Here is a 16997-nt window from a genome sequence, read left to right as displayed (position 1 = left end):
AAAAACTAAACAAAAAATGTAAAGCTTCCATCTGGTTTATGATTTTTCCACTGCAGAACGGCTGCTGTGTGCCAGTTTACCGAACCATGGCTTGCTAAAGAGACTGCCAGGGTCACGCAGAGGAGTGGGGTGACTTTAGGGTTGTATTTGGGGGGTTTCTCTATTTTTCTCTCCCATCACCCTGATATGGTTCAAACAGAATTAAGAGTACAGCACAGAAATCGCTCGCTCGCTCACACGCACGCACACGCACACATATATATTCTTGCAGTCTGTTGAAAGGAGAGCCATTTGCACAAAGATTAATGTTTTGCAAAAGGTGTCATTTAAGTAATTATAGTCAGTTCCTTTGCGGCAGCATAACTGTGCTGCCATCACCGAAGGAAGTTGCTTCATGCTTCTTCACAATCTGTATTCACATGGTTAAATATAGACAGTTAATTGCAAATGGGTAGGGTGGGGTAGAGGAGAAGCAACTTTGAGGCTCACTTTGAAAGTCTTTATTTGAGTCTGAGGGGATATTAATTTAGAAATCCTGAGGAGTTTTCCACTGATCCTGAAGACGAGGGGGAAGCCGCATAGCGTATTTAACTTTTCTATAGGGAGTTGTTAGGAGGAAATGTGATGCTTAAATAGTTTCAGGCAGAGAAATTGATTATCTAACGGCCCAGTCCTAAGGCTTGCTTGTGCTCGGGAATAAATGCATAAGTTGGAGTAAGCCAGTTTCGGTGCAAAATCACAAACTGTATGACACTGGATATGGGGCCGTTTACACAGCACTGCGGGCTAATATGCCAGTGCAAATATTGAGGACTGGGATTATCAGGCAAGAATGCTGTCGTTGCACGGTATTAGGGGCTCTCTGACCTGGGATTCTAGCAACTGGACCCAGGTACATGATTTCTGCACCACGGTTGCTGTTTACCAGTAGAGGGAGCTGCTGGCCTGTTCTCCATTGCAGTCAGGGACCACCCAAAGACAGCTCTATGGTTGCAATACCAGGTGACATTAGGGACCAATGAAATTCCTCCTGGCTCTTTAAAGCCTCTGACTCTGGCCCAAGTCTCTCACCTGGGCAACTTGTTGATCAAGTAAAGACTGACTTGCCTGGCATTGAGGGCTTGCATGTTCGAAGTTTTGTTTGTCTCTAGGCTGCTAGCTCTGCTGATGATTCCCTGTGGGTTGTTAAGGCTGCAGCTCTCAATGTCAAAGCATTCATATTTACTTACCAACCTTGAAGTGGGGTGAGGACAGAGAATCCTTATTTGGCTAACGAAAGAGAAGCATCATTCCCCAACCTGTGGGATAACGTGCGAGGAGGATTTGCCAAAGCCCTTTCCACACATTACATTGGATGTGTGGAGTGGGGAATTGGAACCACATGCACAATTCTGCTCACCCCTCCATTTGATTGACTGACAGTCCACATAGCACCTCTGCTATGAACACGTAGAGCTTATCCTTAAACCACCCAGAGAGCTTTGGCTATGGAGCAGTATAGAAATGAATAATAATAATAATAATAATAATAATAATAATAATAATAATAATAATATAAACCTTAAATGGGATGTTAGTTTCCTATCTACCAAGTACATCCATATGATTGTTTATGCCCTCAAGTCACAATGTGCTGATATTTCATTAAAACCAGTGTTTCCTCTGCCTTCAGAGGAAACTTGCCTGCCGGAGGAGACTCGTCAACTTAAAAGTCTTTTAGCATTTAAAAAAGTTATTGAGACTGATCTCTTCTGGCAGGCCTACCCAGTGGAATTTTAGGATGTTTTTAGGATATTTTAATAATGTGTACTATGTTTTTAATCAATTTTATGTATTTATACCTATTGTTGTTCCCCGCCTCGATCCAAACAGAGAGACGGGTAAGAAATAATAATAATAATAATAATAATAATAATAAGAAGAAGAAGAAGAAGAAGAAGAAGAAGAAGAAGAAGAAGAAGATACCCTCCACCCCCACCCCCGCATCTCTCATTCTCCACAAAATAGGGATACACTGTGTATCAACAGAAGGGTTCATGTGGCAAAACCTTCTTATATACTAACATTTGTCTGATCACACTTTTTTCTTTCTTTCAAAGCGTATGGGAAAATGCACTGCTTGAAGAGAAATGGGTCACATTGCTTTTTTCAGCTATTTACAAACTTGTAAAAGATCACAGCTGCACCAGAATGCTGGTTCTGCTCGCTCTTGACTAAGCAGTAAGCAATTCTGGGGAACTTTTCTAGAGCGGTTGAGAGGGGACCCTTGCATCTCTGGAAATACCTCTTTATTTGCACATTTCCAAGTTGGGAATCAAGGCGGACACCCAGACTCTAATAAGTTCAAGGCACATACTGCTATACCAATGCAAAATATTTCCTTACCTGGAACATACAGAAAGCTGTGGTCTTAGTAGTCTGTAGACATGATTGGAAGGCCAGATCTCATCGATGAAAATCCTGACGCAGACAAGAACTTAAAGCAGGATGCTTAATCACTTTGCCTCAGTCTTCCCATCTGTGAAAATAGGATAATAATTAAGCCAATAATAAAAGGAATATGTAACAAACATTGTTCACTTAATAAGCAGATCTGATTTCCTTTATGTTGCATGTAATTCCCTTATTTCATGACTTTCACATGCCTGGGTCCAGCTCCAGCTGAGAGCCCCTCCTTCCTGCTACCAACTGTCTCTGCAGAGGCCACCAGTGAGGGAGGAAGCAGCAGCCAGGCACCTCTCCATCGTGCCTGGGTCCAGCTCCAGCTGAGAGCCCCTCCCTCCTGCTACCAACTGTCTCTGGAGAGGCCACCAGTGAGGGAGGAAGCAGCAGCCAGGCACCTCTCCATCATGCCTGGGTCCAGCTCCAGCTGAGAGCCCGCTCCCTCCTGCTACCAACTGTCTCTGCAGAGGCCACCAGTGAGGGAGGAAGCAGCAGCCAGGCACCTCTCCATCATGCCTGGGTCCAGCTCCAGCTGAGAGCCCGCTCCCTCCTGCTACCAACTGTCTCTGCAGAGGCCACCAGTGAGGGAGGAAGCAGCAGCCAGGCACCTCTCCATCATGCCTGGGTCCAGCTCCAGCTGAGAGCCCGCTCCCTCCTGCTACCAACTGTCTCTGCAGAGGCCACCAGTGAGGGAGGAAGCAGCAGCCAGGCACCTCTCCATCGTGCCTGGGTCCAGCTCCAGCTGAGAGCCCCTCCCTTCTGCTACCAACTGTCTCTGCAGAGGCCACCAGTGAGGGAGGAAGCAGCAGCCAGGCACCTCTCCATCATGCCTGGGTCCAGCTCCAGCTGAGAGCCCGCTCCCTCCTGCTACCAACTGTCTCTGCAGAGGCCACCAGTGAAGGAGGAAGCAGCAGCCAGGCACCTCTCCATCGTGCCTGGGTCCAGCTCCAGCTGAGAGCCCCCTCCCTCCTGCTACCAACTGTCTCTGCAGAGGCCACCAGTGAGGGAGGAAGCAGCAGCCAGGCACCTCTCCATCATGCCTGGGTCCAGCTCCAGCTGAGAGCCCCCTCCCTCCTGCTGCCAACTGTTAATTGTCACTGCTGAACTTTGCAACTAAGAATGTAGTGCCTGAATTTGCTTTGCTTTTCCCCCTCCTCCTCCTCCCTCCCAATCCCCTTTTCTTTTGTGTCATGTCTTTTAGATTGTAAGCCTGTGGGCAGGGACTGTCAAGAAATATTTTTGTAAGCCGCCGTGAGAGCCTTTTGTGGCTGAATGGTGGGATAAAAATGCTTAAATAAATAAATATAATAAATAAATAGGCTATTTTTAGGGCAGAACACGATGGGGGCAGCAATTGCATCTGCCAATATTTGCTTTGATACAACACCATCTGGTCTGCACAACATAAGGCCTGAGCCTGATTATGATCCCATCTCTACCCAATTGGAGCCCCCGGACATCTACTCTTTGTAACCTTTCAACACTTCATGGAAATACCTGCCACCCATATAAGCCAGTCAAAATAATGGAAGAGTAACTGCATTATGTTCTGACTTGCTTTTCATCTCCCTAGATTCACAGGCATGCAGTGAAGTTGATGCCAGCTTTTCAAGCCTATTTCAACCTGCAAAGCCTGTTTTCATCTGAGACTCCTTAAAGACCAATTCACACATGGCATTAAGAGTATATCTAAAAATGTTATGTGTGTATAAGACAAATCCTCTTTTGGAAAGATGGGTCTCTTACTGTTAAACAAAAGTTGGCCATAGTTCCTAGATGTATACTAGTTGCCAACAAGGAATTGCTACCATAGTACATGTAGGGAGGAAGCATGAATGGCTGATAGCGTGAATATGTTGAGATCAGGAGGCCAGGGAAGAAAGAGAGAAAAAGAAGAGACCAAAGGAAGTAACTGGGAAATAGAAATGGGTGTGCAGAGAAACATGAGAGAGAATAGTAACTGAAAGATGGGCATTGAAAGAGAGCCAGCGTGGTGTAGTGGCTGGAGTGCTGGACTGGGAGTTGGGAGATCCGGGTTCTAGTCCCTACTTGGCCATGGAAACCCACTGGATGACTTTGGGCCAGTCACAGACTCTCAGCCCAACCTACCTCATAGGGTTGTTGTGAGGATAAAATGGAGAGGAGGAGGATTATGTATGCCGCCTTGGGTTCCTTGGAGGAAAAAAAAAGTGGGATACAAATGTAATAAATAAATAAATAAATAAACTTGTGGGGTGTGGAGAGAAAAAGAGGTAAGATAGGCCACAGACATCTGTGGGAATGTAATGAAAAGAGGTACAATGTTATGAGATACAGAGAGGTAAAATTGTCTACTAGAGATGTGGGGAAATTGGGGGGAGGGGTAGCTGAAAGATCTGTAGAGCTCCAGATGGAAGAGAGAGTGCTGTGGGTAGGGCAGAGGAAAAGAGGGAAAGTTAGCATATATAGGTACGAAGAGAGATTTGCGGTAGTGCAGAAAGACCAAATAAACTACAGGGCTCAGGAAGAAAAAAAGATGGTTAATGACGTATGCACTAAAAAAGGAAACACCGGGTTAATTATGCGATGGAAATGTTTTTCACCCTGGAATTAATAAAAAGTATAAAAATGGCCCTCATTGGTTATCTGACTTGTGCACCCTGATCTGCACGTATAATTGATCCAATATACCTGAAACATAGTTCAGACAACCAGCTGTTGTTTGCTACTGCAGACAAGCCCATAAATTAGCTCCAGGAGCAAATTTACCATATGATGTTTTGCCACATTATCTCCACTTGGGTCGGTTCACATGACTTCAGAGCAGGCTCCAAAATTCTTGTCTGTGAGGTGCAGAAGTACCTTTTGCTAATGTGTGCAGTATGTGAACTTTCCTATTTCGTAATGGATCTTAAGGTCATATTTTCGAGCATTTGCTGAATTCAGATTTCAAATAATGCTTTGCACTGAAATCTGTCGTTCAGAATCTTAGTTAATTTTCTGAGCCACCCAGTCAAGGAACAAAACAACAAGGAAATTGACAAAATGGATTTGTGTGTGTGTGTGTGTGAGAGAGAGAGAGAATGTACAATTCAGAATTTGTGCTGTGTTGGTTACTTCTAAGAGTTATGTGCTATTGTTTGTATTCCTAATTGGATGACTAACTAACAACTTCAGTATACAATTCAACATTTCTGCTGTGTCGGTCAGTCAACTCGCTCTTTGCACAGCACTGGATAGCTACACAACACACCCATTCGGAACAGAGCAGCGTGCCATTCACACAGCCAATCACAGCAGAATGAATGGTAAAGTTTCAACAAAATCAAGAAGTATTCACTGGAGGAAATCTGCAAACGACCGTAGAATGACAACCCTGTGATTGGTTTGAGGATGAGTATTTCAGCACTACATATAATTCATTCCTGCACATCGTAACATAGAACATTAGGCCTCTGTACCTTTGTTAATTGTGTAGAAAGGGGAATTTTCAGCAACTGCTGCTTTTCTGACCCTGCGCAACGTCTTGCACCTGCCCCCAAACCCTCTAATATAATCTGTGGATGTTAATCCCAGCCGTCCTTTGCGTGTGGTTATCCTAAATCCAGCCAGAGAATGACTGTTTGTGAACTGAGTCCATACATTGACACGAAAGAAGCCCATGCTCTTTGATGCGGAGAACAATCCCACATTCAGGGCAGACTCAGGTGCTACCAAACCTGGATAAGGGGAAAGAGTTGAAGGACGGCCAGTTAACCAAAGAGGCTTCAAGGCTGGGAACGGAAGTAGGGTGGAGACAGAAAGAAGATGGTAAGAAAAGCCATTACAGGCTCTGCACACCGCTGTAAGCCTGTGCATCACTGCCTCAGCTTTAATCGATTCAAAGCTAATCCATAGCGCTTTGATTGGTTACATATACACTTGGTTAAATCGTGTATAAATGCACAGAATCATAGTGTTGGAAGCAGGGCTGGTGCACGACATTCCAGGGTGGACCTGCCACCATCTCTCCTCTAACTTAGCTTTTCAAAAACTTATTTTCTTTTCTTTTCTGGGCTAAACGTACCCAATTCCTATGATCCCGAAAACTGGCTGCAGTGGAGAATAACTCCCCCAATAATCTGAACTGGACTACCCACGATAAGACCCAAGCCTCAAGCGAAACAAACTCAACACAGCAGTTTGAGGCCACTGATTTTATTTCTAATACCAAGTCAAGCTGTCATGTCACCAATGATCTAGAATCATTGGGCGGGGAGGGGGGGCAAGAGTTAGGGGAGGAGTTGGGGCAAGGTGAAGGTAACAGGAAGCAGAACATAGTTATTACAAATAAAGAAGAATGAACAACCCATAAACTCAAGGCAAAACAAAAACACCACCAGAAAAGGAGACAAGAAAAGTTCTGCGATCTGTATACACCAGGAAAACAAATGGCTTCCTATCTAAGAAAAGTTCTGCGATCTGTATACACCAGGAAAACAAATGGCTTCCTATCTAAGAAAAGTTCTGCGATCTGTATACACTAGGAAAACAAATAGCTTCCTATCTAAGAAAAGTTCTGCGATCTGTATACACCAGGAAAACAAATGGCTTCCTATCTAAGAAAAGTTCTGCGATCTGTATACACCAGGAAAACAAATGGCTTCCTATCTAAGAAAAGTTCTGCGATCTGTATACACCAGGAAAACAAATGGCTTCCTATCTAAGAAAAGTTCTGCGATCTGTATACACTAGGAAAACAAATAGCTTCCTATCTAAGAAAAGTTCTGCGATCTGTATACACCAAGAAAACAAATGGCTTCCTATCTAAGAAAAGTTTTGCGATCTGTATACACTAGGAAAACAAATAGCTTCCTATCTAAGAAAAGTTCTGCGATCTGTATACACTAGGAAAACAAATAGCTTCCTATCTAAGAAAAGTTCTGCGATCTGTATACACCAGGAAAACAAATGGCTTCCTATCTCCGTTGCAAGTAATTTGCATGAAACTGCTGGATGGGCACTCCTCTTCCTCTAATTGCTAATAAAGTTTGAGCGGAGCTATTTTTGCAGTGTCCCTTTCTGTGTCACTATTGTCAGCTTCAGATCTCAAATACAATTGGAGTTATAATTACATTTTAAAAAATAGCATTAAAATGACATTAAGGGCTGAAATTGGAACTTCTTATGCACAGGAGTTTTGAAATTAGCAGCGGGTCTCCCACAAGTTTCATTTGGTAAATGCCATATTAGATAGCCCAATGCCATACGACAGCATTAGGGAGGCATGAGAAATTCACTTCCGTTCATTTTTTATCAGGATTTACCCTGTTTGCACCTTCCGGGATAAACATGGATTCAGACGCAATCTGCAGTTGAAGACCGTACATTTCCAAGCTTGCAATGTGTTTGACAGCATGTGTAGGTTTGAAAAATGCGCATGACAAAATGCGTGCTTTTGAAAAATGGGCGCAAAGACGCTTTAATCAATGGGAGATGAATGTGTACATTTCAAAGATGAACGCAACTGATGTGTACATTTGGAAAAATGCGAACACATGGATTTTCATGCAAATGAAAAAAAAACTCGCAATCTGATATGGATTCGAGTCAGAACAAGCTTCAAGATGCAATATTTATTTATTTATTGGAGAACTTCCAAACGTTTGGGTTTTGCTGATTCGCACATTCCTAAGATGATGCCCTCTGTTTTCTAGCCACAACAGTCCACATAAAGGCAAAGATTAAGTGGCAGATTCCTGCATTGAGCAGGGGGTTGGACTCGATGGCCTTATAGGCCCCTTCCAACTCTACTATTCTATGATTCTAACTATTCATTACTCAGATTAGTTTCCTCTAGGGTTGAGCGAAGTGTCCTTAGGTGGACCCCCTCCTCTGTCAATGGGCCCTGGAAGGCTTATCCAGCTGTGGTGGCAACACTCTAAGCAGTGCTGGGCACTCTGCAGAATGGAGAACTCCAGAGCAGATAGGCCTTTGAAGAACTGGAGTAGGGAAGTCCTCAGGCTTCAAAGAATCCATCCCCTCCCAGGCATGAAGCATGCACTCTGCACAGCCCAACTCCCTCAACCGGGTGCCTGGCCACTGGACCAGATGCATCGCAAAATGCCCTGCCACTGCTGAGAACAGGAGGCCCATGCACATATCCAGCGGGCCTGTTCTTCTCAGGACTACCAGCTGGCAAGTTACTCCCACCAGAATGTTTCAACAAGGCTGCCTTGTAGAAGGGGCTTGTGTTGTAAAACTTTTATAACTTTAAAAGAAAGCAAAATGTCGAAAAATAATAATAATCCAGGCCTTCTCGCAATAGAATAGGGTTGCTTGGGTGCAATTTCCTATTTTTTTTAAAGGGTAGCCGCTTGATTAATGTTGTCTTTAGCATGGACAACTGTGGCATTACCATAATATAAAGTAACCACAAGGGTACATTGGGTGGAATGCAGACTGTGAAAGGAGGCTACTAAAAAAAAATTTGGATGAAGAAGCCGTGGACTTTACAATCCCTATCAAGTAGACAGCTCTAAAAAGTATTTTTAAAGGTCATAAATTAGGTAGTCTCTTAAACATAATTCAATCATCCACTTTTAAAGTAGCTAGATTCTATTAGTTGTCCCATGCATTTTACAAAACAGAGCTCCATTAACATTATTCACTTATAGTTCCCATCTATAAGTAGATATTCTGCTCAACCAGCTTAAAATAGATTCTTTTTCCCCCCTTCTGAAATTGCTATTACGCATATTTTTACTGCAAGGGCAAAGTAGGCATAGGATTATGCCTGACTCCATGCAAAGGATAGATTTTCAGCAAGCAGAACCACATTCCTATGAAGTAAAAATACTCTATATAAGCTGATTGTTTCTATCCTTGCTCAGTAAGGGCTCTCCTCTGATCTTTAGAATTACACGCAGGTAGCCTAGTATGGATGAACAGGGCTGCTCTGTTACTGCACACTGCATCCAGATTTCTCTCCTTTGGGAGTTTAGATTACATCTCAAACGTAAGGAATTTAAAGCATTACTTGGGAGTTCTCAGGAATATATACCTTTTCCCCCCCTGGCTTTGAAAATGTCCTAAAGTCACCCTCTGGCTCCAGATATCTCATCATAAACCCCCTACAAGGTGTAACCCCAGACTTTCCAGTTGCTGCCTACCCCAACAAAGCCGCCTACCCTCCTTCCCAGGGGATGTAAGCTCAGAACCATTAAATCCTTGTTTATACGATCAGGACTCAGAGAGTTTTATTTCAGAGTTTTTATCCCAGGGTTATTTTTATGAGATGACTACAGCTAACTTCAAAAGCAAGCCATTCCAACAATACATAGCCTTCTTGGTCATTCACTTTTCACTATGGGCCAAATTAGATGATACAAAAATGGTGGCACTTAGGAAGGCAGGGTTTAACCATCCGCCACCGCCAAAGCTGCTATTTGTCCCAGGAGGCAACCAGTGATTATGGCCAAGCCAGGAGGGCCATTGGGGCTATAGCATTCATATTGTCCAGTTTGGCTTATGTTACACTACGGAGCTGTGAACTCCACCTATCAGAGAGAACCATCCTAATCCTCCTAAGTGCCAACATGGCTGTTGTGTTTCTCAAAACCTCCTGCCTTCTTGGGAGACAATAACGAGGCCTGCTAAGTAATCCACAAAGCTTTATTCAAGTAATAAACATCTCTTCCCACCTGAAGAGAGTCTAACTTCTAGAAACTTTCCCCTAGGCAAAATTATGCAAACTAAGCGAGACAATTGTCCTTTCGAGAAGAATGGAAAGCCCTTTCCCAAGATGCATTAACTTCAGAGAGACTAGTTCTGAGGCAGCTTCTGACGAGGTGCGAGCCAGGCCGACTTCCTCTCGCTCCACCCGTTTTAGTTGGCGGTGTACTCTAGGATCAGCTAACCTGTCCATGCTCTTTCCTTCAGAAGAACTTTGGCTTCCCACTGACTGTGTATTATTTGCCCTTGATGAGATAAGCTCTGGAGAGAGTTCACTCCCAGCTGGTGAAGGGCTCGTGAGAGCTTTCTCCCCCACTGGTACAGGCTGGCCTGTTTTTGATGCTGACTCCTCTACTTCAGAGTCTGATCTGATTGATCATCTGGAACACCTTCTTCCAACCCAGGGGGATCAGGTTTAGACATGATACCGGCCATGTACTGTAGAATCAAAGGGAAGTCAGTCAGAAGACTCTGACTTGCTGATTCGTTTAAATGCATTTCAACCTGATCCAACCCTTGAACTAGAAAATATATCAAAATTTGAAATATGTTTAGAGCTAATTAAAGTGAAATATTTGATATCACTTTGATATCACTTGATATCATTTGATATAACAATATTTGATATCACTTACTCTAAAAGAAGGTATCAATCTGATGTGGAGCTGATGTGGTCACTTACCACACCAGTGTCACAGCCCCAATGGCCCACTGGTGTGAGAAATAATCATATGAACCAGGACTACTAACATGTTGAAGCCTCTATACATGATTTGGTGTGATGTGGCCTCTCGGGACACATGAGAATTTTGTTTCATTTCACAAATCACTCAAAAATGCCCTGTTTGCAATCCCAAACATAAACATGAGCAGGAGTGCATGTTCTTCGAAAATGTTCATGGGTTTCCAAACTTGTATATGCAAAATACGTTCTTGAAAAATACGCACATTTTGAAAAAAAATGCCAACTTTCTCAAAATGCACAAATTTTGAAAAGCAAAACAAAAAAACACAACATTTGGAGAATGTGCAGGTTTTGAAAAATGCACAATGTTTCCAATTTGAAGTAACTGAAAACCAGATCACAACTGAGAACAGGAGCAGGCCGAGGTATTTTGGAGTATTTTGGCAAGATCAAGCATCCCTGGTTCTCCCATCCCTATCAGAAGGAAGGAAGGAGCTGCAAGTTTTCAGCAGATAACACTCTGCAGTGTTAATGTGTACACTGTGTCTCGGAGCTTAGCAATGAGGGGAATCACACATCACCACAAAGAAATTTTTGAAAAGCTGCTCCTTAAGCTACCAGTGAAGAAGGTCCTGCTTGAAAAATCTGGATACATCCTTAGACATGTGGACTTCTTCAGAGAGTGCCCTTCTATAGTAGACAGTTCAAAAAGCAAGTGTGTACCATGTTCAAAGAGTACAGCAGGGGTCAAGGTGGCAACAGGAAGAATGGCGGATGGAAACTGGCTTGGTTATGGTCAACAAGACGTGGTATCAATTGTGTGAATGCAGCCATGGGAATGCAGGGGTTGGACACAAAGAATGCATCCCTTTAGCCCCACCACCAGCACCACTATGGTCCACGTGGAACTCCCACACACGGCCAACCAGTGCTAGTTGCATCAGGAGAGAATCCTCCATTGGCTACTATTTACATAACAAAAATATGACATTAGCTGCATTCATGCAACTACCATCACAGCTAGTTTGGCCCTTAGAATGGTCAAGGAAGAGTAGAGGAAATCTTTTGGAACGCAGAGGCTGTAACTAGATTATCCTAGCCTGGGCAGGATCTACACTACTGCTTTACAGTGGTATAGACAATTGTTGGGGTACATGACACATTCCATATACCATTTTCAAACTGCTTTCAAAGTGTTACATCCTGTTTGCTATAAATCTGGCCCCAATTCAAACTGAATAAATTAAGGCGGAGCACTCCAGCCAGAGGGTTAGAAGGCAATCCAACCAGAGCTTGAGAAATGCCACTTAACACATGGTAGCATTTTTTTAAGTTAATGTGCTGTATCACTTCTTTGGATTGCTGGGATTGGGCAAAATGGCAACTGTGGATGGCCCTGAAAGACCCAAATGCTAGTACCGATGATACATTTTACCATTTGTTTTTTCAGGATCCTTGGATTCAGTGAACATCTATTTTTATTTAGATGAAACAGAGTCATATTCAACTGCTCATTTTTCTTTTCTTTTTCTTTTCCTTGTCTTTCTTTTTTTAAAAGCTCGCTTCCCTTGGGTGGGTTGGAAAGCACTGGTTTTACATTTTGGTTCCCATTGTTTTAATTTTATATATTGTACACATGTGTTCTCACAGTGCAGCACACTTAGTTATTGGAAACATCTGGGGTGCCCACGCTGCGGAGAAGGTCAGCTCTGCTTCTACTCTAACTGCCTGTCTTTATTAATTTATTAAGCGCCGATTTACTGGTGGTACGGTCTTGGAACATTGTTGGAGGGCACAGGTTAGATCCAGTAGCAATTCTCCCCAAGTACAAGCACCAATAGGACTGTTTGAATTATAAAGGAAAGCCTCTCATTTTGAGATGAACCACAACATAGGAAGTTTAACTGGTGGAGAAATATGAACAGGATTTTGGAAAGGCATGAGTTCAAGTGAATTGCAAACCGATGTAAAGTGCACACGTACAAAATCAAAAAGAGATAAGCTGTTAAAGATGTAACAAGCTCCAACATGTTATCCAAGTACCCTCACACCTATCTTTTCAAACAACAGGACATCAGTTTACCTCCTCATTATCTTCAGAGCATTTCACTGTTGTAAAGTTCACACCGTTTTTTCAATAGGAACTCAGCAACTGTTGTTCATCTTTGCTTTGACCCATTGCTGTGGGGCAGTAATAGAGTAAGAGGTTTTAGATCACTGATCTTTGACTGGTTGGTTGGGGCAGCAACTGCTGGGTGACACCAGCAGCATTACATGCGAGTACACGGTAAACAGAAAAAAAGGAAGAAGTGGGTCCATGTTTGGGCTAAACATGACTCCTAGATCTGAAAATCTGAAGGCTGTTGCCTTTGGAAGGGGCACTCTATCCCAGAATCACTGTCCAAGATGACAAAAGTAGTGACAGTCTGCCCTATAAGCATCCGCTCCCTCTCTTTATTTCTAACAATGCCAAGGAATTAGAAGTCAACTACTGTCGACTTAGGAAACTGCCTTATACTCAGTGGAGGCTGGCGGCTCTGATTTTTGTGGGGCTGTAAATCCACTTTGGGGTTCAGTCAGAACCACCCAGAATGGATTTACAGGTTTTAAAGGAGCTATCCAAGGTGCTGAACCCTACCTGCAAAATAGGTTCAGCATCTTGGATAGCTCCTTTTGCATTCTGTCAGGTTTTGCTGGAACCCAGCGTTGATTCACAATCCCACTGAAATTGGAGCTGGCAAGTGTAACAGTGTTCATGCATTAAAAGCTACCTATAGTAAATAATGGGCAGTATCCAAGTGTGACATTCCGCAAATTCAAATACCGCTGGGGGAGCACCACTGAATCTTTCAATTGTACAAGTGGTTGCCCACTATGCTTGCACACCTGTTATGCAAATGGTTGCACAACAGGTTGCCCAACAGGTGCAAAACAGTTGTGCAACCACTTACACAATGCATTGCCCAACAGGTGCAAGCAGCTGCATAACCAACTGCACAAGCAGAATGCACAACTCAGTGCACAACGCATTGCACAACAGGTTTCACAAGCAGAATGCAAAAGTGCTTGTGCAACCAAGCTTGCACAAACTTCAGAACCCAGTTTCTGGTAGTGCAATGTCATTGGCACGAAAGGATTGACACAGTTGGATACTGCCCAATGCATTGGCTAATGCATTGGGGAGAGGTCATAGCTCAGCGTGATAGAGCATCTGCTTTGCATGCAGAAGGTCCCAGGTTCAATCCCTGGCTTCTCCAGGTAGGGCAAGGGAAGAATCCTAGTCAGTGTCGACAATACTGGGCTAGATGGACCAACTCAGTATAAGGAAGCTTCCTACGTTCCTATAATTTAAGGACAGTGCCCTGCTTCTAAGAGGAACTGGGAGTGTAAGTACAATAGATAGAGAAGACCATAAATGTTAGAAGACGGAACACTATATTAAAACAAAAACAAAGAAACAACTAGTTTTCAACTTAATCCTGTTGCTTTTAAAAGGCTTGAGTTTCGAGGGTCTGCTCCAGCTACAAAGACAAAGTCAGCAATGTAAAAAGTTACACAAAGTTCCCTCTTTTGGAAACAATTTGTTTGTACATGAAAAAAAAAAAGAGAGAGAGAGAGATGGAATTAAGCCGTAAGTACTGTAGGTATAAACACAAACAGCTTTATTGCAGGTTTTTCCAGAACTCCCAAAGACTCCCAAGACTGATGCAGGGAATAATTATGGCATGGAAACGTCATGCAATTTTTGTCACTGATCTTTTCCATGCAAAGTCAGTGTGCATGTGTATTCAATTCAAAGTTCAAAATTGAAGACTTATGTGGAGAAAATTATAAGTGAAAAATGAAAAACATAGCCTTCGGGTACACCCCAATTCCCATATGAAACGCTGATCAACTAATCATAACAACACTAAGCAAAAAGTTATTATACAATTAGCCATTGGTAGCCTGCAACTGGGGCTAGCTATTCATTCACCAGTTGCTTTTACACATCTAGAGAGGATCAGAATCAATCTTTGGCCCAAATTGCCGGTAGCCCTTTTCAGAACAGGCATTTGAAATCTTGAAATAAACAGGTCACACATACTCAAATTCTCTGAACCCCTCAACCACAACCACCCCAAAGATCAATGCTCTTGTATGTATCGTTGCCGTTTTTCAGTTGGGGAAAATAACCCATCATTTTGATCCAATCTTGGTGCTATGCTGCCAAAATGAATGAAACAGAAATTCATCTTTGACTACTTCCAGGCACAACCACGATAGTTGAGTATTCCTTTTCATCGTTGAATAGAATTTTACATTCTGAAAGAAGTTGCCTTCTGCATGATCATGTGAATGAACTAATAATTATATCAATTGAAGCAGTGGAACTACTAGACACCCAAGTGACTAGGGGGAAAATGAATGCACTGCATTCGATTAGTTCATTAACGGGCTTGTGCAAAATGATCCCAAGAAAATGAGAAGGATTTAAAAATAGCTAACTTTAATTAAAAACTTGTGTTAAATCTTATGAAATGGTCACGATGGTGATTTATTTTCATTTTTTACTATTTTTATTTTTTACTATGCTCACTTTTGCCAAAAGCATAGCTTTTCACCTTTCTACTGTTACCATGTTGGCATGAAACATGGAGTTTGGGGCTTAGTTTTTTAAAATTCTTTAAGTTCCAAGACCTAAAGTATACAGAAACTTTTGACATGTAACACTTTACTTTTAAAGTAATGTTTTTTCCCCAAAAGTTACTGTTTGCATGTAAGCGGTTCCAGGAGCTGCTGCTGCTGCTGCTGCTGCTGCTGCTGCTTCTTCTTCTTCTTCTTCTTCTTCTTCTTCTTCTTCTTCTTCTTCTTCTTCTTCTTCTTATTATTATTATTATTATTATTATTATTATTATTTTGCTGAGCAGGAGGAATAAAAATACTTTACACCACAACATCCAGTTTGAAGGCTTAATTCAAACTATAATGCCATTTTTCTTTTCTGTGCCAACTAAGGGCGGTTGATTTGTTTTTCATTTTAATGGGAACATGCTTAATTTTGCACTTTCAAACCAACAGTGAACTTAAATGCATTTACCTCTCAAAATTTCCTTTCCTCTAAATTTTGCAATGGAATTCTCCAATCAAGGTGTATATTAGGGGAAAGTACACTCACAGACATATAGATAGGTGGCAACATATCAGGAAAATTACTTACAAAAACGTGTAGATTTGGCAAAAATTTGTACAGGAATGCATGCATTAGGAGAAATGCACATCAGAATGTGCATGAATTTTCATGCAAACATTTTAAAAGATTCTAAAATTCTCAAGACAAAATTAATTTAAGAATGGAAAAATGAGAAAAGGAGAGAAATTGAAATTAACAGACTTGTCCATCCCTAGTTCCAGCACGGAATACCTTACAGGAAGGACAATTTGTGCACTTAAACAAGAGATGATTTTCTCTCTGGAGAATTAATGAGAATACAGGTCACTATCTTGGCTGTACTGTACATTTGATAGTCCTTCTAAATTCTCTTCCACATTAAGAGCATTCATACAGGACACAAAAATGCAAGATCCATATATACTTTTTTTGTGTCATACATACATATTTAGTGTCATGTCTGAAAACACCCACAACCTACTTCCCTACTTCTTTCCTTTCTTGGGATCAGGATGGAGTTAAAGCGTGGCTGACACCGAAACTACAGGTGACACTCAGTTGTGTGTCATCTTTATCCAAACGAAGGCTGCAATTTGGAGCAGAATATCAGGAGGAGGAGCTTCTTTACGCTTTCATTTCTGGCTGATCTTTTGATTTTCCCATAGGGGGAAAAGCAACTGGGTAACATTTTTGGTTGTGAAGCCACCAGAGATGTAAGTTAAGAAAGTCATCTTCACGAAAACCCTGCTACACACAAAGAAAAGCAGGGGAAACCTTGAACCTACATGGGGGAGACAGGAGGGGAAAACCCTTAAATTTATGAGCATATGCATAGCCTGAAATTTCAAAGTTGTATATGATCGAACAGGACAACTATGAAGCTAAGATTAAGGAACACACACTGGCAAAAAGACAAAGTTACATGGCACGTGTTTTCACACCCAAATACCCATATGGTGTTCATTGGAGCTTGCATCTCAAGGAGGTGTGTGAACCCTCATATGCAAAACATATGTCTGGGCAATT

General features: G+C 42.3%; 1 protein-coding gene across 1 annotated transcript in view; it reads right to left on the bottom strand.

The window, feature by feature from the left end:
- Positions 1-16997, bottom strand: part of ZNF536 (zinc finger protein 536) — a 328037-nt gene that overhangs the window by 179517 nt on the left and 131523 nt on the right. The window contains exon 3 of the mRNA XM_063141427.1: positions 2386-2518. The gene's annotated coding sequence lies outside the window, so the exon portion shown is untranslated. The remainder of the gene's footprint in view (positions 1-2385; positions 2519-16997) is intronic.

This window comes from Elgaria multicarinata, chromosome 14 (genome assembly GCF_023053635.1).
Source record: "Elgaria multicarinata webbii isolate HBS135686 ecotype San Diego chromosome 14, rElgMul1.1.pri, whole genome shotgun sequence".
NCBI classification, from domain to species: domain Eukaryota; kingdom Metazoa; phylum Chordata; class Lepidosauria; order Squamata; family Anguidae; genus Elgaria; species Elgaria multicarinata.
The sequence above is the reverse complement of the archived record's forward strand: the minus strand, read 5'-3'. Positions and strand labels throughout refer to the sequence as shown.